This window comes from Camelus ferus, chromosome 9 (genome assembly GCF_009834535.1).
Source record: "Camelus ferus isolate YT-003-E chromosome 9, BCGSAC_Cfer_1.0, whole genome shotgun sequence".
Classification (NCBI taxonomy): Eukaryota; Metazoa; Chordata; class Mammalia; order Artiodactyla; family Camelidae; genus Camelus; species Camelus ferus.
Genome location: NC_045704.1, coordinates 15,082,944 through 15,108,688, shown reverse-complemented (window position 1 = coordinate 15,108,688; position 25,745 = coordinate 15,082,944). Strand labels below are relative to the sequence as shown.

The window sequence follows — 25,745 nt, the reverse complement described above, 5'->3', positions numbered from 1 at the left end:
CTGGCGGTATTTTCTACCACTTCCCCTTTTATTCTCCATCAAAGGGTAATACTGAATCACATTCAGGCTGCTCTCCCTGGCCTGGGCCCCTGGAGAGATTTCTGTTTTCAAGTCTGAGCTCCTCTGGATCCCCCTTTTTCAGATGATACCAGATGTGGGGGGTGGGGGCTCCAGTGAGGACTTTGACCCCTCAGGTGCCTCCCTGCGGCTTGGGCTTCCCGCTGGGGCCCATGGCGAGCATCCTGGATGCCCAGGCAGAAGCCACAGGGGCTCCTGACCTGGTCTTGGAATTCCGGGTGCATCCGTTCCACTGCATGTGTCCATCAAGCAAGCCAACTAGGCTGACCCAGATTCAAGGGGGTGGGGAAATAGATCCTGTAGAGGTTGTCTCCCCAGGATGCTGCCTGCCTCACAAGGCCTCACCAAGACCCTCTGTTGGCAGCAGTTTCAGACGAAGTTTTTTAATAATTTTAATTTTTGATTCAAAGCAAGTTTATTGGTTGACCCCAAGATGCCTAGAATTAACTTTTAAGCCCAGATACGCGATTATTCCTATAGAAAGAAGCCTACAGCTAGCCATTAATTTGTCACCTGTTTGTTTTTTATTTTAAGGGTGACTCCATTTCGGATTGCATACTGCTTGGCATTCCTCTTAAAATACTGATGGTTTCTTTTTCTTTTCTTTTTTTTTTTTTTTTCACTTTGAAAACAACTTTAAAGATGAAAAGTTACAAGAAAGGTCCAAAGAACACCCGTGTATTGTTTACCTGGATTCACCTATTACAAAACCTTCTGTTCCATCTGTCACACTGGATCCAGGTATCTGTGTGTGTGTGTGTGGAGACAGACGGACGGACACATGGACACACACACACTTTTTTCCTGAGTCATTTGAGAATAAGTTGCAGAACATACTTCACTGTGTTTTTCCGAAGAGTAAGGATGCGCTCACATAATCACAGTAGTTATTCACTAGCAAATTTAACATTGGTATGATAATAGTATTTAAATCTCCTGACTGTATTCCCCTTGTATCTGTTGACCCCATCAATAATGCCCTGGGTTACATTTAGTTTTCCTGCCTCATTGGTCTCCTTTAATCTGAAACATTTCCTCAGCCTCTTTGTCTTTTACACTGACATTTGTGAAGAATGCAGTCCCCCTCCCCCTCTTTGGCTAAGGGATGTTTATTTGGGGTCTGTCTGAGGTTTCTTCCTCATCAGCCTTGGTTGTGGATTTCCAGCTGGACTAGTACTTAGTGATAGACTAGAAGGCCCTGTATTTGTATGTGTTGCACATAATTTTCTCTCAGTCTATTTTTTAAGTCATATTATTTACCATATCCTAACCTTTTATCTTTAGACCTTGCTTGTGTTTTTGCCACGCAAAAGTTTGTTTTTTAAGAAATCAGATATGTTGGTTTTTCTTGTATTGCCTCCGGGTTGTGAGTCACTTTGAAGGCCTTGCCCTCCCTACACCCGGGTTCCAGGGAAATTCCCTCTGCTTTTCTTCTGGTGTTTCTACCACGAGGGGGAGGCTGCTGGGACACAGTAGCCACTTGCCCTGGGGCCCACAGAGTGAGCAAGGAGTCAGGGTTTGGACCCCCAGCTCTGCCTACATCCACAGTTAACATGACCACGGGGCTAGAGGCCCAAAGATGGAGGGGAGCCCGACTGAGGAATTTGAAAATGAACGTGGATGTGAGCAGTTGAAACCTGATGGGGCCAGACTGGTGGGGGCAAGCATCTATCTCCGGATGACTAAAGGGGTGGCGTCAGGCGTTCTGGGGAGACTTGTGCTTTGCAGCCTGTCCTGTAAACCAGCAGCTGCAGAGAAAGTGGAAGCCTCCTCCGTTGGCGGAGGGAATGGGAAAGGGCAGAGCCGCTGTGGCGCACGGTTTTGTAGTTTCCCGGGAAGTTAAAATTACCATCCCCAGGTATAGTCCCAGTGTTCTGTCCTGAGGTATGCATTCCAGAGAAGTGAAAACAGTTGTTTAAACAAAACTAGTACTAGAGCAGCATTATTCACCACAGCCAAAAGGCAGAAACAACCCAGTGCCCGTCAACTGATAAATGGGTGGGGAAAAAAATGTGGTCTATCCTTACAATGAGCTATTAACTCAGCGGTAACAAGGAGTGACGTTCTGATGCATGCTACAGCATGAACCAGGAAAACGATGCTGAGCGAGGAAGCCGGACACAAAAGGCCACATATTGTAGGATCCCATTTATCTGAAATGTCCGCACCAGGCAAATCCATAGAGACAGAAGGCAGAGGAGTGGTTGCCAAGGGCCTGGAGGGAAGGAAGAAAGGGGAGTGACTGCCTAAGGGGTACGAGAGATTTCTAAGGGCGATAGAAATGTTCTGGAACTAGACAGACATGCTAGTTGCACAACACAGTGAATGTACTGAGGCACTCGAACTGTGCACTTTAAAATGGTTTCAGGGGTAAATTGCCTGCTATGTGTATTTAGCTACAATGAAAAATAAATGGGGGACAGAGGGTGTAGCTCAGTGGTAGACTGCAGTGCTTAGCGTGCACGAGGTCCTGGGTTCAATCCCCAGTACCTCCATTAAATGATGATAAATAAATCAATAAATAAACCTAATTACCCCCCCAAAAAAAACCCAAAACAAAACAAAAACACTTGGGGTCAGCGTTTGCAAGACAAGAAACATTCACTTTAAAAATAGGGATTCAGGGTGGGGAGGGTATAGCTCAAGTGGTAGAGCACATGCTTAGCGTGCATGAGGTCCTGGGTTCAATCCCCATTATCTCTAAAAATAAATAATAGACCTAATCACCTCCCCCCACAAAAATTTTTTTTTAAAAAACAGGAATGTGGGACCTTGGGAAGGAAGTCAGGTGGAGCAGGGGTGCTGGGGGAACACCACTCACCCTGGCCTCCCAGAGACCCTGGGCAGGAAAGCAGTCTGCCCAGAACCAGCAGCTCTCTCCCACTGACACTTAGGTCCCGAGGGAAGGCCTTCAAGGAAAGCTTTACATCTGTGCAAGCTTCAGTCTCCTCATCTATAAAATGGAAACCCTTTCAGGCAACTCAGAATTGTTACATGGCCAGCTCTGTTCTAAGTACTTAAAATGTATTAACATTTACTTTTTTTTTTTATGAGGAGGTAATTAGGTTTATTTATTTTATTTTTAGAGGAGGTACTGGGGATTGAACCCAGGACCTTGTAAGATACTGGAGATTGAACCCAGGACCTTGTATATGCTAAGCATGTGCTCTACCACTTGAGCTATATACCCTCCCCCCAACATTTACTTTTTATGGCAACACTATGAATAGACACACTTTTTGATGCCTATTTTACAGATGAGCACATTGAAGGACAGAGAGGTTGAATTACATGCCCCAGGTCACACAGCCAGCAAATGGCAGAGCTAGAATTTGAACATAGAGCTGGTTGGAGTCTGTGCCCTTCACCCAGTGTGCAGTGCTATTGAGCACTCTGTGTCAGGGAGTTTACAGGCAGGGACACACTGGCTTCTCACCACAAGTATTACCAGTTTACAGATGAGGAAACCGGGGCATGGAGTCAGGCAGCAGTTTGCCTGAGGACCCAGCTAGGAAGGGACAGAGCTTCTTGAGTAGGAGATAATGAAACCTTTGATGCTAATGCTAAAAGCCGAACATTTGGGAGAAAGCTTTTAAACCTTTTCAGCAAACAAAATATACTAAATTTTCATCACGGGGAGACACCATACATAAAGATTTAAGTTAAATAAAGATTTCATCCCACCTGGATAATCTGCTCTTTTTTCTTCTTTTAGAAAATGTTACGTGGATAGTTCCCAGTCTTACCACTGAAATATTCGTAACACCCTCAGAGCTTTGCAATTCTCAAAGCATTTTTGTTAACCATCTGTCCTTTGGAGATTTCTCATTACTTGTTTTTTTTAACATGGAGATTTCTCATTACTTTTTTGACTGTCAACTCTACAGCTCTAGGGGGCGCTGTTAGTTAGCTCCATGGTGTTCTATAGTCATTACAACACTGTTCCGGCAGGTGGCAGTAAAGTACCCAGGTAAAGGGAGTACTTTTTCTCTAATCTGCATGGCTGTTTTCCACCCTAATCTTCATAATTTGTATAGGATACACATATTTCTAATTTGCATAATTTGGTTTCGACTGTCAATTTTAACAGCCTGAATCAAAATACTTAGCGTTCATGCTTTCATGCTTTTCTTTGTCCCCTATCTGAGCCTCAGTCTTCCTGTCACTCAGACAGGAGAACTTAAAGGATTTTTCTCTGGGCCTCTTTCCCAGAGCTGCCCCATGACTCACGAGGGGCAGTTTCTCTCTCTCTTTGGAACTGGTTTACAGGCTGCTGGATCCCCAAACAGGCATGATGGACACTCCCCTCCAGACCTTCCCTATTGGCCCACCCCTCCCTCTCTCAGCCCTTTCTAGCTCCCTCCTCTTTCCTGGGCTCCAAAGTCCTGTAGCTAACTTGAAGGCAGTTCATTATCTGCATGTAAAGGGGAGGAAGACATTGCAATCCCTATCAAATTACCAATGACATTTTTTCACAGAGCTGGAACAAAAAACGTTAAGCTTTCTGTAGAAACACAAAAGACCCCAAATAGTCAAAACAGTCTTGAAAAAGAACAGAGCTGGAGGAATCATGCTCCCTGACTTCAGACTATACTACAAAGCTACAGTAATCAAAACAGTATGGTACTGGCACCAAAACAGACATAGATCAATGGAACAGGATAGAAAGTCCAGAAATAAACCCATGCACTTACGGTCAATTAATCTATGACAAAAGAAGCAAGGATATATAATGGAGAAAAGACAGTCTCTTCAATAAGTGGTGCTGGGAAAACTGGACAGCTACCTGTAAAAGAATGAAATTAGAACATTCCCTAACACCATATACAAAAATAAACTCAAAATGGTTTAAAGACTTAGATGTAAAATTAGATACTATGAAATTCCTAGAGGAAAACATAGGGAGAACACTCTTGGACACAGCAATATTTTTTTGAACCAGCTCCTAGAGTAATGGAAATAAAAGCAAAAGTAAACAAATGGGACCTAATTAAACGTCAGAGCATTTTGCACAGCTAAGAATACCATTAACAAAACAAAAAGACAACCTACAGAATGGGAGAAAATATTTGCAAATGATGCAACTGACAAGGGACTAATTTCCAAAATATACAAACAGCTCATACAGCTTAATATCAAAAACAAAAACCAAGCAACTCAATCAAAAATGGGCAGAAAGCCTAAATAGACATCTCTCCAAAGAAGACTTCCAGATGGCCAACAAGCACGTGAAAAGATGTTCAACATCACCAATTGTTAGAGAAATGCAAATCAAAGCTACCATGAGATATCACCTCACACTAGCCAGAATGGCCTCATTAAAAAGTCCACAAATGATAAATGCTGGAGAGGGTGGGGAGAAAAAGGAACCCTCCTACACTGTTGGTGGGAATGTAAGTTGGTGCAGTCACTATGGAGGAGAGTATGGAGGTTCCTTAAAAAACTAAGAATGAACTCACCATATGATCCAGCAATCCCACTCCTGGTCATTTATCTGGAGAGGCTGTGACTAGATACCCCATTCCCCCTGTGATCCTCCGGATGCCAGGGGCACGGGGAAAGTGGGGTGTGGGGGGGAGGACTGGAGTGCACTAGGGCAGATCACAAGGGACCTGAGTCACCAGACACAGGATGGTGCAACCCCCTGGTGCTCACAGTGGTCTCTATACACAGCAGCACCAGCATCAGGGTCACGGGGTTGGGGGGTGGACTGGAAGTGAGCGGCTGAGGCTGATTAATAAACTTTATCAGACTGTCCTGGGGAGGACAGGGGAGGAGGTCCCATCCTGCACTAAGAACAAGCACATCACAGCCTTTTCCATCTTCTAGACATTGCTAAAGGAACACAATCCCTTTATTTAGGTGGGTAAATGGAGATACCAAAAGGTTAGTAACCAGCAAAGGTCATAAGAAGGATGGGGGGAGGGTGGGAGCAAGCCCAAGCAGCCCACTTGAAGTATCCGTACCCCAATTCACTGCTTCCGCATCCCCCCTGCTCCCCCACCCCGTAAGAATAGGGGACCAATGGATGTCTTCATCCAGCTCCCTCCCAGAAGCCCAGGTAAGTTCTCTCCCCTCCCCATCTGTGTTCTGTCGTTTCTCTGGTGACAGTGAGGGGTGGCTGGGACATTCCAGATAAACACTGATCTGGAGTGAAAACCCTGGCTCCCTGAAGCGACTGCCTTGAAAATCCTGCTGAGTCTAAAATCACAACCCCAGAGGCATCTAAGGGCTGAATTTGGGGACTGGCTCGGCAAGCACTATTTAAACCCTCCTTGCCTTAAAAATAATCAACGTTCCTTCAGCCACCTGCAGATCATCAAAATGTCCACCCCACATCGGAGCCCTTGGCAGATGCTCACTCTGGAGTCTGAGGGCAGAGAAAGTTGTGTAGACTCTCCAGCAGAACAAAGTGACACAGGTCTCTTCTCTGCCAGCCGCCGCCAGAGGGCGCACCGTGGAGAACTGTCTCCGAAACGGCCGCTATCAATTCTTCCCCTCCCTGTCTGTGCCTGGTACTTCTCCCAGCAAGAGGTTGAGTCTGTTTCTCCTCTGCTTGAGTCTGAGGGAGTCTTATAATTTGGTTTGAATAATTAGTCCAGTCCCAGACAATCACTCCCTTCCTCAAGGCCTCTAATGGCTTCCTATGTCACTTAAGGTCAAAGCCAAAGTCCTTTCAATGGTTAAACCTGCTCTGTCCTAATAGGATAACCAACCAGTGGCCAACTGGGACAATGTAAACTGAAATATAATTAAGGTTAAATAACATTGAGCATCCATTTCTTCAGTCGATCCAGCCGCGGTACAGGTGCTCAAGAGCCACACATGGCCCGTGGCTATTCCAGAGCAAGTACAGGATATTTCCTTCCTCACAGAAACCTCACAGAAACTTCTCTTGGGGGCAGGGTATATACCTCAGTGGTAGAGTGCATCTTGGACAGCACTGGTCTACTCACTCTGTCCCCGTGTCCCCTCTCTGCCTCTGTCCCACCACTCTCATGTGGCTTCAGCTGCCCAGGTCTCTGTGATGTTCAGGGGACACACCACCAGGCGTAGTCCTGCCTCGGGGCCGTTGCACTCGCAGTTCCCGCTGCCGGGAGTGCCCTTCCCCAGGATATTTGCAGGACTCTGTCCTTCACTTCGTGTGGGTCTGTCTTCAGATGTCACATTCCTAGGGAGAGCTTCCTGACCACTCTACTAAAAATCTAACCCTGCCCTCACATCCTTACTTTATTTCCGAGCTCCGATTGCCACCTGCCACACTTGTTTCCAAACAGTGCACTGGCTGTTTGTTATGGGGGTTAGTAGAGGCTTTGGTGACACAGGTACTGCAGGCAAAGTGGAAAAAGAGGAAGGTCAGATTGTCAAAAGATCAGGAAGGCAACTGCCGCTCCCGCCCCGGGGAAATACTGCTGACCCAGCCCAGGTTGCTGCGAGGCCCAGGCTCCATGATAGGAGACCATTTGCCTGAGGAGCGACCCAGGAGCTGCTGCCGCCACCACAGCCGGAGCAGCCTCTAGATAGCGCCCCCCTCTTCCCTCTCCCAACTGCCACCAGTGCTCATGGGCCAGCAGCGGCGGCAGCGCGGCTCCAGAGGGACGGCGGCTGAGGCCGAGGGTCCTCCGCGGTGATGGAGGGAGCGAGGGGGGAGGGGAGGGGAAGAGAAGGGAGGGGAGGGACACGAGGTGGGAGGGACAGCAGAGCGGTTCAGGTTCCGCGCTGCGGCCAGGGCGGCTCCCGGGGTCCGTCGGGTCCCCTGCGTCCCCAGCGCCGGCACAGCGCCCGCTCACGTGGCTGCGCAGGTTCTAGTTGCTGAATGACTGACGGACTGAATGAATCGCGCGGGCGTGGCAACCCCACCCGAGATGCGAGGAAGGTGCTAGAACGCTACGCCCGGGTGGGAGCGGAGCCAAAGGAGGCGCGGGGAGGAGCGTTTCCCGCCGTCCTCGCACGTCAAGGCGCCAAGATGTTGCCTGGACCGCGCGGCAGGCGGACCCCCCAAAGGCCCCGCAGCAGCGGGTTGGTCCCAATGCGAGAAGCCCGGGAGCTGCCGCGGGCCCCGACGAGGACGGAGAAGATGAGCGGCCTCGGGGGCCTCGGGGGTGGGTAAATGGAAAAGAGGGCAGCGTCTCGAGAAAGGCCGGAGGAAGCCGAGCGGGCCACAAAGGATGCGTATCCAGGCCCTGGGGCCGCGGCTGCTTCTGGTAGCGGGACGGGTAAGAGCTTATTCTGGGAGAGCATCACCTGGGGGACAGATCATAAACTTCCCAGACAAGTACAAGTTACCGCCCTGTGCAGTGGTGACTGCAGGGCAGAAAAGTTTGGAGGGCAGAGGCATGAAAAGGCCGGGACAGGAGAGGGTTTGCAGTCATCAACTAATTAAGATTGTTCAGAGAAGCCAGCTGAGCCAAGTCCAAAGGACGTGAGGGGTGAGGCTGGCGGATGCCAAAGGGAAGCGCCCTCAGGAGTCAGGAGCAACGGGTGCAAAAGCCCAGAGCCAAGACTGGTGATCAGGGTTTTTTCACGTGTAATCCCTGACCCCTCCGGTGCCAGGATTCCCTGCTGGGCGTAGGGGAGACGGTGTCTCCAAAATATCCACTTGCCTTTGTGGGGGTGGCTGTCTAATTGAATTCCACGTGACAGGAGTTTAGACTGTGAGCGTACAGAGGTCTCTGGGGTCGAGGTTGAGGGGTTCGCGGCGTACAGACAGGCCAGGGCTGCCTCCAGCTGGGACTTCAAGGAAGACCCTGTCCCAACCCCTGGATCAGATCAAACAGATACTCGGGCGCCCGAGACTCTCAGGGCCGTGACATGATCCTACAATGGCCCAGAGGGAGAAGCCAGGGCTCCAGGAACGGAAAACGACCCCCCCTTTCCCTCCATCGGGTTCCCCAAAGCTGGGTGCCCATAGGGCCCCGCCCCTCGCACAGGCCGCTCCACCCCCTACTAGGCCTGCCGAGGTAGCATCAACTCTGGCGAGTTGCCGTGCTCCAGTTTCCCACCAGGTGGCGCTCCAAGACCGCCAGTTAAATCGCGCCCGCGCTGGTTCTCGGGGTGCTCGTACGGTCCCCACCAGGAGGCGCTCCCGGACCGTTGATTAAAATCGTGGACGCGACGGCGCTTTTCGAGCGCTAATGGTGCGTGGGGCACTGTTCCACCGCCCTGAAGCTCCAAAGCTGTTTTTTGTACGCCGGACTGCGGAAAGTGGGCTTTCCTGTAGGGCAGCAATTCTCAAAGTAAGGTCCTAAGACCGGCTGCATCAACTTAAGAATGGGCCCACTCCGGACCTTCAGATTCAGAAACTGAGGGAGGGGCCCAGCAATCTGTGTTTTAAAGGCCGTCCAGGTGATTCTAATGCACGACCAGTTTGAGAACCCCTGCTGTGGGGTATGGTTCTCTCGTGGAGCCCTAGGGTAGCAGTTCTTGACACTTAGCGAACATTGGAATCACCTGGGAGGTTTTAGGAACTCCTGATCCCCCAACTGTACATACCCTGTACCAGTTCCATGAGAAAGTCTGGGAGCGCGGCTAGGCAGGGGTGTCTGAAAGCTCTCAGGTTAAGTATTCCGCCCAAGGTCACACAGCTTATAGGTGGCAGTGCCGCAGGTGAGCCAGGCTCCAAATCCCTCCTTACCTTATTCCCTCAACAGTTTCCTCTTTTCCTATCACCCCACCATGGGGCCTGGGATGGTCCTTACCTGTTGCAGGATGGCGTCTATCCCCTCCATGTCTGTGACTCACGGTTTTTCTCCCTGGTGACGTGAGGGGCAGCTAGGTTTGGAGTCAAAACTGCAGTTCTGGGACTTCCTCCCTGAAAATCACAGTTGAAACCACAACCCGGGCAGGACCAAAAGGCTGCATTTGGGGACTGGAATCTGCTGGCGCCATTGGAAGCCTCCTTGGATTTGAAATACTACTGAAAGCCCTGGTACCAGTTCAGGCTACCCAAGGGACCTCCCACCTCCGGGGCCTCACCGGATCCTCTTGCTGGGGATGGGAGGGCGGAGGGCAGAGGGCAGTGAAGGGAGGGGCCACAATCTGTGTTTAAAAGGCTCTCCAAGTGATTCTGATGAAGGACCAGCTTGAGAACCCCCGCTGTGGGGTCTGATTCGTTCAAGGGTGGGACAAACTTGGAGGGGAGGTGTTCATTGCTTCCTTCCCGCTGTCATTCACAGGGGGGCCTGGTCAGGATGTCTCCTGTGAGCTAAACAAAGGTATTTTAGCTTAATGCTTACTACCTGGGAGGCAGGATTCCCAGGGATGGGCCATTATGTACAACTTAAACTTGTAGGCAACATCCCTTTAGTGATTACCTTGTAGCAAAAGTGATAGAATACAAAAGTTAAAGTAAAAGAGACAGACCCAGTATGGAGTCCGATTTGTTCTTCCCTATTAGGGTGATGCAGCCTCAAGCCCGGGGACACCTGGGGCCACCAGAAGCTGGTTAGGGTTAGGGACTCTGGCTACCCGTCACAAACTGGGTGGCTTAAAACAACAGAAATGTATTCTCTTACAGTTCTGGAGGCAGGAAGTCTGAAATCAAAGTGTTGGCAGGGCCAAGCCCCATCCACAGGTTCTAGAGAAGGACCCCTCCTCACCTCTTCCACTTCTGGCATTTGCTGGCCGTCGTTGGCAGACTCTTAGTTTAGGGCTGGGTCACTCTGGTCTCTGCCCATGTCACCACGTGGCCTCCTTCCTTGTGTATCTGTGTGTCTCTCCTCTTAATCAAGATACTGGTCACTGAATTTAGGGCCCACTCTAATCCAGTATGAGTTCATCTGAACCGGGTTTCTGGGTGGACACAAATGTTGGGGGACACTATTCAACAGAGCCCTGCTCTAGAAGCCAGGGACAGGCACTGGAGGGACAGCAGTGAACAAGCAGACAGGCATCCCTGCTCCTGGAAAGCTGATGTTCGGCCAATAAACAGACACACCATATTAAATCAAGGGCTAAAAAGAACAAAGCAGGCTGAGGGAACAGAGCTGTCCTAGATAGATAGTAGCAAGGGCCTCACCGAAGAGGTGACGTTTAACCTGAGACCTAAATGAGAAAGAAGGAACCATGTGAATTCCTGGAGGAAGGGCATTCCAGAATACAGGAACAGCAAGTGCAAATGTCCTGTGGTTGAAATGAATTTGGCGTGTTTTAAGAAAAGCAAGGGGGCCAGTGGGACTGATATCTCATCATGGCTTTAATATTCATGTCCCTAGTGATGTATGAAGTTGAGGATCTTTTCATGTGCTTTGAATGAATCAATATAGATTTAAATCTCACCTTACTTTGTAACTATAGGGGGAGGGTATAGCGCAAGTGGTAGAGTACATGCTTAGCACGAGGTCCTGGGTTCAATCTCCAGTACCTCCTCTAAAAACAAACAAACAAACAAACAAACCAACAAACCTAATTACGTCTCCCTGCCAAAAAATAATTAATTAAAAAAAGAAAAGAAAAAGATGAGACCTTGCATCCCCAAATCAAAACATTTTCCTTAGCAATTGTAATAGTTAAACTGTACAAGCATCCTGTGTTTTTCACAGGACTGTCCTACGCACTTCAGATGAATTAACTCATTGCATCATTATAACGTCCTTACACTGATCATTACAGCATGCGCTCACTGAGCACTTATGATGGGTCATTGAGTTGACTCCTCTAATACTTTTTATGAGTTGGGTACTAGTCATAATTCCCATTTTACAGATGAGGAAACTGAGGCAGAGAGAAATGAATTGCCTGTCTAAAGATCACACATCCAGGAAGTCTTGACACTCAGCGAATCTAACTGCAGAGATGATACTCAATCACTGCGTAGGCTCCGTTGCCTTAAAAAGTAGCGATGGATGTATGAGTAGATGATAGAATCAAATATACTGTCAGACGCCCAGGAACCAGCCCAGACCTCCTGCCTCAGGATCTGCATTTTAATAAGGACCTAGGTGATTTGGATGCACATCACCATTCATTCATTACCATCTGAGTTACTAAGAGAAAATGTATGTGTGGATAAACAAGAGATCTTGTTTTCATCATGTTCCGGTAAAGAAAGAGAACAAATGTAAATCAAAACTGCAATGAGGTATCACCTCTCACCGGTCAGCATGGCCATCATTCAAAAGTCCACAAATGATAAATGCTGGAGAGAGTGTGGAGAAAAGGGGACCCTCCTATGCTGCTGGTGCTAATGTTGTATGGTGCAGCCACTATGGAGAACAGTGTGGAGATTCCCTAAAAAATTAAAACTAGACTTACCCTATGACCCAGCATATATCTGGAGGGAACTCTAATTTGAAAAGACACATGCACCCCAATGTTCATAGCAGCACTATTTACAATAGCCAAGACATGGAAGCAACCTAAATGTCCATCAACAGATGACTGGATAAAGAAGATGTGGTATATTTATACAATGGAATACTTCTCAGCCATTAAAAAAGAGTAAAATAATGCCATTTGCAGCAACATGGATGGACCTGGAGATGGACATCATACTAAGTGAAGTAAGTTAGACAGAGAAAGAAAAATACCATATGATATCACTTATGTGTGGAATCTAAAAAAATGACACAAATGAACTTATTTACAAAACAGAGACAGACTCACAGACATAGAAAACAAACTTATGATTACCAGGGGGTGAGGGGGTGGGGAGGGATAAATTGGGAGTTCAGGATTAGCAGATACTAACTACTATATATAAAACAGATAAACAACAAAGTCCTACTGTAAGCACAGGGAACTATATTTAATACCTTGTAATAGTCTATAATAAAAAAGAATATGAAAATGAATATGTATGTATAAATGAATCACTAGGCTGGACACCAGAAATTAACACAACATTGTAAATCAACTATATTTCAATTAAAAAAATTAAAGAAAAAACACACAAACTCAAACTCACATATATAGCAAAGAGATTGGTGGTCGCCAGAGACAGAGGGGTTAAGGGTGGAAAAAATGGATGAAGGTGGTCAAAATATACAAAATTTGAGTAATAAGATAAACAGGCATGAGGGATGTAATGTACAACGTGATGACTTCAGCTAACAGTGTGGCACAATATGTGGGAAAGTTGGTTTAAAAGTACTAAGAGTTCTCAGCAGTAGTGATTTTTAAACATATTGTTTACCTGATAAATAAATATGAGGGTGTAAAAAAAGAAAAAAAAAGTACTAAGAGTATTCAACACAAGGAGAAAATCTTTTTCCTTTTTCCTTTTCTTCCTTTTTTCCTTTTTATTATATCTATATGAGAAAGTGGATGATAGCTGAACTTTCTGTGGTAATCATTTCACAGCATAGGTGAGTCAAACCATCATGCTGTATGCCTTCAACTTAGTGATGGATGTCAATTATTTTTCAACAAAACGAGGGGAAAAAAGACTTGTAATAAAGATGTTTGTAACACGCCCCTTGGAAAAAAAAATTTTGCCGTGGATTTATGAATCCTTGGGGCACCATTGCATACCCCTGAGTTTATGCACATTCCAAATCGAGAAGCGGGAAACAGAATGGTTCACTTATTCGATCTACCAATATTGCTTGAGAAGTTTCCTTGTTCCAGGCTCCGGCGACGTGTTGGGCATACTTGAGTGAATGAAACAAGCCCTGCTTTTAGGAGCTTAGTCCAGTGGTTATGGCAGGCCAGGGCAGCCTGTTTACAGCCAGGGAGAGAAGCCCTGTAATTATCACGAAGATGTGTTCTGACTTTGGTGTGGGGCAAAGAATGCAGAGTATACTAATTGAGACATGTTTTGCTGGAATTTAAAGAGAGAACTACATAAAGTGCTCTGGGGACCCTGAGCAACTGATCCTGTTTGATCTCATCTGGGAAGGCTTCCTGGAGGAGGTAACACTGGAAGGGACCTTGACGGATGCATATGACAATCATAACAATAATACTATTTCTAAAATGAGTCATCACTAACACTTTCATAGGACTGCTATGTGCCAGGCAACATTCTAAGCCCTGTATCTGTACTGTCATTTAATTTTTACCAATCTATGAGTTGTTTGATTGATTTAGTTGTTCATTCATTCAACAAACATTTGTTCAGCAACTCTTGTATTTTACAGTCAGGAAAAAGACCAGAGAGGTTAAATCACTTATCTAGGGTCACACAGTTAATTTTCACATTGTTATTTTGATTTCATTTGTTCTGTGAATTTTCTGTTCATATCTTTACTCACTTTTTAAAATTTGAGGGTCTTTTTCTGCTGAGGAGTAAGAAAGCTTTACAAAGAAAGGAAATGAGCATATTATCTGTTATCATGTATCTCAAATAAGTTACTTGTTAGATTCTAGGCACTGGAGAGACAGCAGTCAATGAAGTAGACAAAATTCCCTGCCCTTTGAGAGCCAACACTCTGTGGGGCAGACAGAGCAGAGACAAAATAAATAAGAAAGGTATATAATAGGTCATGTGATGATAAAGCGTGGTCTGGTGAAAAATAAAGCAGGAAAGAGAGATAAAAAGTGTGTATGCACACATGTTTGGGGGGCTGTTGTAATGTTTTACAGTGTGCTGAGGAAAGTCTCACAGAGGCAATGTCTGAGCCAAGACCTGAAGGGGATGAAGGAGTGACCCTGTGAATATTCGAGAGGACCGTGGTCCCAGCAGAAAGAACAGCCAGTGCAAAGGCCCTGGGGCTGGAGCCTGCCTGGTATGTCTGAGGAATAGCAAAGACAGCAGTGTGACTGGGGCAGAGAGTTAAGGAAGAGTTAACTGGAGAGACAGCCATGTGACTGGGGAGAGTTAAGGAAAAAGCTGGAGAAAAAGCAGGTGGCAGGAGAGCGGAGGGGGTGGCAGGACTATGTAGCCCCTGATGTGGACTTGGAAATTTTTCTCTGGGTGACATGGGACCCCCAGCGTGGGGGGGTTTAATAAGGTAACTAAGGACCAAAGCATTTATAGGAATTTGCAGGTCAAGGAAGAGCACTGGAGTTGGGGAACATAGATTTCTGAATTTAAGCATTTTCAGATCCTGGGCAACTAATCCTGTTTAAATATACATATATATTTATGTTCCAAGCTCTGTTCCAAGCCCTATGCTAACACTAGGGACACATTCACGAGTCCAACAGCCATCAATACAAGTAAAAAGTAGTGCCCGGAACTCCGGGGGTGGATAAATTGGGACCTACACCATGCTGTGGGAGAGGGGTCTGTCCTGTTTGAGGTTGTGCCTCTGGAATCTGGAACGAGGCCCTGCTTATAGCAGGTGCTCAGTAAACACTTTTTTGGCTAAAAATGCAACTGAATGCACTACCTCCCCATTTCCACAATCCCATTCAGGGTCCCAGGCTCCTTATACTATTAATTTATTCAATCCTCCCAACAACAAGCCTTTAAGGGAAGGTACTATTATTTGTTCCATTTTACAGATGAGGCAACTAAGGCACATAAAGAACAAATTAACTAGCTTTGGGCCACATAGCTAATAAGTGGCAAACCCAGAATTCAACGAACTCAGACAGCGGGGCTCCAGGGCTCCCACAGAGCTGCTCTTGCTAAACTGTCCTTCGAAAAGTTGCAGCATATACACTTCTTTTTTCCATCACATACACTTTTTAAAACTTTTTTTAATATTGAAGTATAGTTAATTAACAATGTTGTGTTAGTTTCTGTTGTACAGCATAGTGATTCAGTCATATATATTTAGATAAATAGTAATATATTTATTCTTTTCATTTTCTTTGTTTTTTTTTTCAAATAATAACCATCCTAGCGAGTGTTGTGGTATCTCATTGTTTTGATTTACATTTCCCTAATAACTAACGATGTTGAGCATCTTTTTATATGCTTGTTTCCATTTGCATACCTTCTTTGGAGAAATGTCTCTTCCAGTCCTTCCCCATTTTGAATTGCTGTTGTTACGTTGTATATAGTTAAATATTTAAATGTTATCCATCAAACTGACATGCTGTTAAATAAAAAGTATGGCTCAGTCTCCTACCTTGATACATGTACCTTCTTACAGAACTAGATCTGTCCACTGATATATGAATGGATAAACAAAGTGCGGTATTGCCATACAATAGAGTATCATTCAGCCTCGGAATGGAATGAAGTTCTGACACGTGCTACCAGATCCGTGAGCCTTGAGGACATCGTTGTATGATTCCATGTATATTAAGTAATCCACACCTAGGTAAAGCTGTAGAGACATAAAATTGATTAGTTGTTGCCAAGGATTGGCGGGGGAGAGGGGTGGCTCTTTCCTGAGTGCCGGATTTCCTTTTGGGGGAGTGGTGAAAAGTCTTGGAACTAGAGGTGATGGTGGCACAACACGGTGAAGGTAGTAGATGCCACTTATGCACACTTTGAAATGATTAATTTTACATGACAAAAATTGCACTTCGGTAAAATTTTTTTTTTTTTAATGACTGTTTTTGGCTCAGATGATTAGAATGACCATGCATCCATTCACTATGACGGGGAAGCCTGAGGGAGAAACGAGGTGGGAGGGCAGGAATTCCATTTGGGGAGGTCTTAAATTTGATAGCCTAGCAGGCGTCCAGAGTTAGACACTCAGGCTCGGAGTTCAGGGCAGTGATGGGACTTGGATATAAATTTAGAAGTCACTTGGCACATGGGAAGTATTTTAAGCCAAGGGGCAGGATGAGATCATCTAAAGAGAGGGTGTGGAGAAAGGAGAGGTGGCCCCCGGGTGGATGGCTGTCAGGCAGAAGGAAAGGAATCAAGAAAAGGTACTGTGCGGGGGAGGGTACAGGTCAGCGGTAAAGCGCGTGCTTAGCACGCGCGAGGTTCTGGGTTCGATTCCCCCAGTACCTCCATTAAATAATCAATAAATAAACCTAATTACCTCCCCCCCAAAACAGGAGAAAAGAACGCACATGAGGGGAGGCAGCAAGAGACTGTGTGTTTGAATACCAAGAGATTAGAATTAGACCAAACTCCCTTTCTATGAAACGATACGCTGAAATCCTCAAGATGTATTGCTTACACGATACAGCAAAGTGTGTGATACTGTTTTTTTAAAAAAAAAGGCAAAGAGGGTGTTTTTAGGAAGTGAACTCTGACATATTTAGGGGTAAAGAAACACGATGGGTGCAAGCCTCAAATGGTTAAAAAAAATGTATACAGAGAAAGGATAGGGGCTGGGGTGTGTCAGCTTCCTAGGGCTGACAGACCAAAGTGCCACAAACTGGGTGGCTCAAAACAACAAAAATGTATTCTCTCCCAGGTCTGGAGGCCAGAGGCCTGAAAGCAATAGGGCCACACTGCCTCTGTAGCCTCTAGAGGAAGCCACCAGTGCCTCTTCCTAGCTTCTGGTGGTTTGCTGACAAGCCTCGGCTCTCCTTGGCTTGTAGCCCCACAACTCCCATTTCGGCCGCTGTCATCACGTGGCTCATCTCTGTGCCTCTGTCTTCATTCACGTGGCTGTCTTCTTACAGGACACAAGGCCCATGGGATTACAGAGCTACCCTACTCCAGTAGGACCTCATCTCAACTGATTACATCTGCAAAGACCCTATTTCCAAATACATTCACTTTCTGAGCTCCTGGGGGATTAGAACTTCGACGTATCTATTTTGCAGGAAGGGACATACCTCATAACAGAGGGAGGAAGGGAGGAGCTGGGGAGAAAGAGAGAATGATGACATATACATGGCAGAAGTGCTACAGAAATACTGGAGCTCTTGGTCCTAGTCCTGAAACTCAGCTGTAAGTTTTAAATTCTTTTAAAATTAATTTATTTTTAGAGGAGGTACTGGGGATCGAACACGGGACCTTGTGCATGCTGAACATGTGCTTCACAACTTGAGCTGTATCCTCCCCCTGAAATTATTTCTAAATAAGAAGTTAACAGCGCAGGGTTAGGGGGGAGCTTCAGGGAAGTGGCAATAGTCAGATGATGGTGAAGAAGTGGCTGTTCTGTTGGCTTTACAAGTTAGACACCTGGCTACCTTGGCAAGGGTTGCTCCTGTTTGAGAGGTGGGGACAGAAATCAGACCCTGAAAGAGTGAGCAGAAGGTGTGTCCATTGAGACTTCAAGAATGGTGGCTCTTTTTTTCTTAATTAATTATTTTTTTAAAATTGAAGTATATTTTTATTATTTTAATTTTTATTTAATTATTCATTATTTATTAATTTTATTGGTTATATTTTTTAAAAATTGAGGTATATAATTGTGTGTGATTTGGTTATACATATATATATATTCTTTTTCATTATAGGTTATTACAAGACATTGACTATAGTTCCCTGTGCTACACAGTAGGACCTTGTTGTTTATCTGTTTTATACACAGTAGTTTGTATCTGCTAATCCCCAAATCCTAATTTATCCCTCCCCCCCTTCCCCTTGGGTAACCATGAATTTATTTTCTATGTCTGTAAGTCTCTTCCTGTTTCATAAATAAGTTCATTTGTGTCCTTATGTACTTGTATAGCACTTCCCTGCCAGACTCTGTTCTAAGCACTTTGCAGATATAATTCATTTTATTTGCATAAGAATCCTCTGAGGCTGATACTATTATGATTTCATCCCCATCTTATGGATGAGAACACTGAGGCCCTGAGAGAGGGAGCGCCTTCCTCAAGGTCACGCAGAAGGGAAGAGTCAAGGCTTCCTAAAGGTGGGGAGTCCGCCTGCAGAATCCACACTCAGAACTCTACCGGGCAATACCTCTCTGCGCTCACTGCCTGTCTCGCCTCTGTTCTTAATAGAGGAAGTTGCCAGATCAGCAGCTGGGGATTCGGGCTGGGCGGGAGCCCTTGGCGGTTTGAGGAGACAGGAGACTCACCAGCCGCAGCCTTGGAGAAGAAAACTTACTAGAAAAACAGGAGAGTTATGCATTTGAGGTTTGTGGTACTGGGCTTTCTGTGAAATCCGGGAGGCTGGCAAGTTTGAATTTTCCCGGCGTCGTGGCAGGGTATGGCTTTTGCCCGAGGAGAAGTGGCGCCCCTTCTCTAGTCCCCAGCCCACCTGCAAATACTACGTGCACTCTACGCCCTGGAATCTGGCGCCATCTGACCCCGTGGGTCCTTCCAACCCGCCACCTGGTGCAGTATGAGCAAAAATCCTGAACAGAGCATGTCCCCAGGCTGAGGGGGAGGGGGACGGAATGGCCTGGAAGAGTGTTCAGAAACCAGGGTCCAAAGGAAACAAGTTCCATTCCAGGAGCGGGAGCTCAGTGGCAGGGGCGGGGGAGCTGTGGGGATGGAGGGGCCGCGGCGCCCAGAATTTGGAGGCCTTCCAAGGCGGCACGGGAAGTATCGCTTTGAGCCCCCAGAGAAAGGCGGGCCTGTGGCGGGTCCCCTCTTGCCAGTAAGGATAGAGGAAGGCGGAGGTGGGGGGTGGGGGCGGGCTGGAGTCAGCCAGACGCCAGTGGTTAATTTCTCAGCGCTGTTGTTAATTTTCTGGATGTAACTTTAGGAACGGGGATGGGCTGAATAATGCCCCCCAAAGACACAATCCTGGGAACGTGTTGTCTCCCGTGGCAAAAGGAACTTCACAGATGTGATCAAGTTAAGGATCTTGAGATGGGGAGTGACCTAGATTATCCAGGTGTGCCCAAAGGAATCTAAAAGATTCTTATGAAGAAAAGAGGGAGGCAGAGGGGTCAGAGTCAGAGAGGGAGGGAGGCAGAGTTTGGAGTGATGCAAGAAAGGGCCTTGAGCCAAGGGATACGGAGGCCTCTAGACGTTGGAAAAGGCAGGGAAAAGGATTCGCCCCGGGAGCCTCCAGAAGGAGCACAGCCCTGCTGACCTATTTAGACTTCTAACCTCCAGAACTGAAGACAATAAATGTGTGTGGTTTTAAGCCACTAAGTTTGTAGTTCGTTACCATAGCAGAAACGTGGTAGACCAAGTTTCTTCCTCTTCCTGGACCTCAATTTCTCAATCTGGATACTGGGGAGAACTGAATCCTCACAGCACGGAAATGAGAGTTTGATGCATGGATACATTGGAAGGGCTTAGGGTGGTGCTGGAAACCAGTAAGTGCACAATAAACATTAGCTCTCTTTATCCAACTAATATTTACTGGGGGAAAAAAAGCTGGCTATACTTCAATTTTAAAAATCAATTGGAAAAAATATTTATTGAGCATCTTCTAGGTTCCAGGTACTGTTCTAAGTGCTGGAGAAGCAGCATGAATGAGAGCAAAACACCCCAGCCCTTGAGGAGCTTCCATTCTAGAGAAGGAGAAAAACAAAAGAAATGAGTAAACTCTCTAGGAGGTCAGATGGTGGTAACTGCTATGTAGTAAACAAATCAAGAAGGGAGAACTGACAGAGCTAGGGGACTGGGTTAGGAAGACCTGATGGACAAAGGGGCATTTCAGTAGAGACTTGAAGGAGGCAGGGGAGCAAGTCCTATGGAAATCAGGGAAGAACCTTAGCAGAAGGACTTAGCAAGTGCAAAGGTCCTGGGGCAGGAGCCTGCCTGGAGTTTTCAACAAAAAAGCAAGGAAGCCAGTGTGGCTGGCCAGGTGAGAAGGAGGGGGAAATGAGGTCAGAGAGATGACGGGTGGAGGAAGGGCAGATTGTCTGAAGTTTTGGGGCCACAGCAAGGACTGTGAGGGGGTGAGGCAGGAGTCATGGGAGGGCTTTGAGCTGAGGAGAGACAAATCCTGACTTTTAGACAGTTCCCTCTGACTGCTGAGTGGGGAACACATTGCGGGGAATAAGAGTGAAGCTGTGAGCCTGGCGAGGATATACTCATAGGAATAATAATAGGGTTTGTTGGAGCAATAAATGAGCCTGTGTTTGTAGAACAGCTGCCCCGCACGTATGTTAGATACTAATTATTACTGTTGTCATTGTTATTTCTCCCTTGTTACAGAAGATTCCAGAGTCACAGCTTACCACGGATGGCCTCCCAGGCTGTAAACCCCACACCTCAGGGAGAGGAATTATCCTCACCGCCACCGCCACCCATAGGACTTTCTCTTTCCTCCTTCTCTCAAATTCTTCCTTATTCATGACACGGAACTCCAGTGGTTACTATGGTAACCCAACCACCATTCGCAGCCCCCTTCTTCACTACCCACCTCTGCTTCTGAGGCTTAAAGCCAGGGACTCATTTTCCCAGCATCCTTTACTACTAGTCACAGTCATGTTTGGTGACCCTGGAGTGTTCTCCACAGTCATAGCCCAGGAGGCCTTGAGCCTGATCACTGGGGATACACAGTCAGTAGGTGTGGCCAAGCAATTTCCAGGCTTTTGAGTGCCCCTCCGTGTGACACCATCCATCCCATAATGATCAGGGAGGGCAGCAGGATGGCCACTGGTTGAGGGGTTGGATTTTATTGTGATTCCCCATGATTCTGATCTTTTAGAATTAACAGGTACACTAGCATCCATAACACTAGATAAAAGAACCCTGAAGAACTGTATGTAATATTTAGTAATTTCATTGCATTTAAGCCATGCGTTACTCAAGAAAAATTATTAGAAATTAAAAGCAGAAACCATAAGCAAAACAAAATGACAACCTATGGGAATGAGAGAGAATACTTGCAAAAGATGAAACTGACAAAGTCTTGATCTCAGGAATATATAAGCAGCTCATACAACTTAATAAGAAAAAAACAAGCAACCCAATCCAAAAATGGGCAGGAGACCTAAAAAAGCAATTCTCCAATGAAGACATACGAATGATCAATAGGCACATGAAAAAATGCTCAATATCACTAATTATCAGAGAAATGCAAATCAAAACTACAATAAGGTAAAACCTCACACCAGTCAGAATGGCCATCATTCAAAAAGTCCACAAACAATAAATGCTGGAGAGGCTGTGGAGAAAAGGGAACCCTCCTACACTGCTGGTGGGAATGCAGTTTGGTGCAGCCGCTGTGGAAAACAGTATGGAGATTATACTCAAAAGACTAGGAACAGACTTACCATATGACCCAGTAATCCCACTCCTGGGCTTATATCCAGAAGGAACCCTACTTCAAAAAGACACCTGCACCCAAATGTTCATAGCAGCACTATTTACAATAGCCAAGACATGGAAACAGCCTAAATGTCCATCGACAGATGACTGGATAAAGAAGATGTGGCATATTTATAAAATGGAATTTACTCAGCCATAAAAAACGACAACAGAACGCTATTTTCAACAACATGGATGTCCCTGGAGAATGTCATTCTAAGTGAAGTAAGCCAGAAAGAAAATGAAAAATACCATATGAGATCACTCATATGTGGAATCTAAAAAAAAAAAAAGAAAGAAAAAGACAAATGAACATAAATACAAAACAGAAACAGACTCATAGACATAGGATAGAAACTTGTGGTTGCCAGAGGGGAGGAGGGTGGGAAGGGAAAGACTGGGAGTTTGAAATTTGTAGATACTGACAGGTATATATACAATAGATAAACAAGACTATACTGTACAGCACAGGGAAATATATACAAGATCTTGTGGTAGCTCACGGTGAAAAAGAATACGACACTGAATATACGTATGTTCATGCAGAACTGAAAAATTGTGCTCTACACTGGAATTTGACACGACATTGTAAAGTGACTATAACTCAATAAAATAAAAATTTTTTAAAAAGAGAAATTAAAAGCAGAATGTCAAGTTTGCTGCTTCAAAATCTGAAGTAAATATTCTCAAATCAACCATAACATCCATGATAAATCGTCTTTGATCCAGACATACAAATTATGAAAGAGAAGTAGAGAACTTTGTTTTTCATTTTGGATCTCAATGCAGAGAATTTAATTCATCAACCTCCTTTTGTGACTTACTCTCGTCACTGGCTTGCTTTTACTTACTTATTTATACTATTTTGTTGTTAACAGGGGTACTAGGGATTGACCCCAAGACCTCCTGCATGCTAAGCACACGCTCTACCACTGGGCTATACCCAGGACCCCGCACACTTTTGTTTCTGTTTACGCATGCACTTTATCTGTTTAGTCTATAATAAACACACTTGAATCTATTACTAAACTTGTAAGACACTGATGATGCCTTACAATAACTAATTGTAGCCAACTGTTAAAATAATGGCATCATGCTTCCCTATGTCCACACACCCCTTTGCAACGCGGCCTTGCGGTTAAGAGGCTAATGTTTCCCCACCTCCTGAATCTGGGAGGACTTGTGACTGTCTTGACCAATAGCATGAGGCGGAAGTGACATGGTGTAACTTCCGGGGCTATCCTGCTACTTCTGCTGTTACCCCATGCACGTATACACACACACAAATATACCCAAACGCATACACACTTACACAGAAGCATATATGCATACATTTATACACACATAGGCACACATACACATGTGAAAATATCCAACCATGTATATATGTGTATATATATACACACACACACACACACAAATATATGTACACATACATACATTTACACATGTGTATACACAACATACAGACACATACATATACACACATAGAGAGAGATTCATGCCTGGATATAAACATGTTTTCTCTTTTAGAAGGAAAAAGGAGAACCCGTTACAGTTGTTGGCTTCAGCGGGAGACAGAGGAGAAGTAGGGTGGGTGGTGGTTTCTATTTTCAATGCTACACTGCTTGAATGTCTAACACTGTGCATACCTTATTTTAAAATGTCTACAGGGACTATTTTTGCAGTGGGTTAATGGGTCGTTTCTTGTTTTCTTCTTTATATGGATCCTTATGAAATAAAAACCAAACTATCACAACCTAAAAATAAAATGTGTTGGAAGCCAAGACTGCATGATTGGCTGCAGCCAGTGATTCTTTTTAATTTCTTTCTTTTTTTCTGCCTCCCCCCTTTCTGCAAGTCTGATTGCTCTTGTAAATCTGTCACTGAGTAAAACACATATAGCCCTAGCTGAATAGCCTGGCCCAGGCACGTCCTTGCCTGTGAGACTGTTTAACCTCGCAGCTGTGACCTCTCACATTCCTCAGGCTCCAAGGACTGACAAGAGCATCTGCTATGGATTTATTCAGCCTTGTGACATAAGAGCTTTATAACAACAAATGACTGTGTAACAAGTTTGAACACAAAGGTTTGCTATTCTAGATGGCTTCATGCTGGCAAATTCAGGGCATTTTCCTTGTGATTTTCTCATTTGTGGTAAGAAATGACAAGAGTTTCACAATTCCGTTCAGGAAAAAACAAAACAACAAAACCAAAAACAACTCCCCCAAGAAACTCCCCCACTGCACCCCTTTGAATCCTTCTGGATCTATGTAACTGAGATTAGAACCAGCAGCTGTTTAAAAACTGTTACCAAGTCACAGGAGCCAGGACATTGTTGAAAATTGAGACCAGCTCATTTGACAACCATTAAAATGTTAGAGAAAAATACAATAATGAGAAGATTTTGGAAATAGAGAAAAAAGAGAACACATCCATGGAATGATTTCAAATATATGCATTCAGTTTGTCAGTTTTTTAGACGTTATGATTCTTTGATCATATACAAGCCTTAAACATTTTTTTAAGTTTTTGCTTTTTTTTTTTAATCTCCAAATACAAAATGCAGGTACCACTGATCATATATAAGCTTTAAAATTCAAATGTATCAAGCTTGCCCTTCATAGCTTCTGAGTTTTGTTCTTCCGCTTAGAAAAGTATTTCCCCCACTTCTAAGTGCATATTATTTTGGGGGGTGGGGAGGTAATTAAGTTAATTTTATTATTATTATTTAACAGAGGTACTGGGGATCAAACCCGTGACCTTGTGCATGCTAAGCACGGCACTCTACCACTGAGCTATGCCCTCCCCACTAAGTGCATGTTATTAATTCACCCTTTTTTTTGGAATGCTTGATGGCTTCCTGATTTGCATTTACATTTTTTTCAATTTAACCAATGTTTATTCAGCAATTATTTTTTAACTGAAGTATATAGTCGATTTACAATGTGTTAACTGCTGGTGTACAGCACAGTGATTCATTTGTGCATATATATTCCTTTTTATATTCTTTTTCATTATAGGCCATTACAAGGTATCGAATATAGTTACCCGTGCTAGACAGTAGGACCTTGTTTATCTGTTTTATGTATAGTAGGTCATATCTGCAAATCCCTAAATTTTTGATCCAACGAGATTTCAGCAAAAGGAACATAGAAACCCAGCTTTTATCCCCTCACTCTCCAAAGAAAGGATTGGCCACTTCGTCCTTGTCTTGCCTGCTGAGTTGCAACTCTGTCTTCATCAAAATGAAAATTCTCATGCCTGGGGGCGTTAGCTATCCATAATGCACTTTACTGTCAGATAGGGCTTCTTCTTGCCCACCATATATTGTGCTTCTTTGTCAAAGTTTCTCCATTACTCTCATGTGGTAACAATTTTTCAATAGCTTATCTTGCACGCCTATATTAATCTCCAGGAGGTGGACAAACAGCAGTGGGAAATTCCATTTTATAGTTGTTACTGACTCTCAGCTGTTAACATCGCTTAGCCTGAAAGTCAAAGTCACGGGGAGGCAGCCAGCCCCCTTCCACCACAGCACGTGATCACACCTCACTTGTTATACAGTCACTTGTTTTTATAGAACAATTACTCAGGGACTGGAGCTTTTTTACAGCAGCTGAGCCCGTGAAACTTACTTGTCATTCAGTGGAGCGTGACAAGGCATGTCCTTTGCAGAAATAGTTGGTAGAGTTTTTCACACATGGACGTGCCCCTACCAAAAATGTTTAAAAGCTAACTACTGTCCACAGGCA

The 25,745-nt window shown here is 45.1% G+C and overlaps 1 protein-coding gene across 3 annotated transcripts in view; it reads right to left on the bottom strand.

Annotated features, from left to right (window-relative positions):
- The window catches only part of PNMA8A (PNMA family member 8A), a 45,686-nt gene that overhangs the window by 1,697 nt on the left and 18,244 nt on the right, over positions 1-25,745 (bottom strand). Inside the window, exon 1 of one of the 3 annotated variants that reach the window (XR_004322294.1) lies at positions 9,777-10,221. The exons of the other annotated variants lie outside the window; for them this stretch is intronic. The gene's annotated coding sequence lies outside the window, so the exon portion shown is untranslated. Of the gene's footprint in view, positions 1-9,776; positions 10,222-25,745 lie in introns of those variants that run through there. 3 annotated transcript variants of the gene reach the window in all.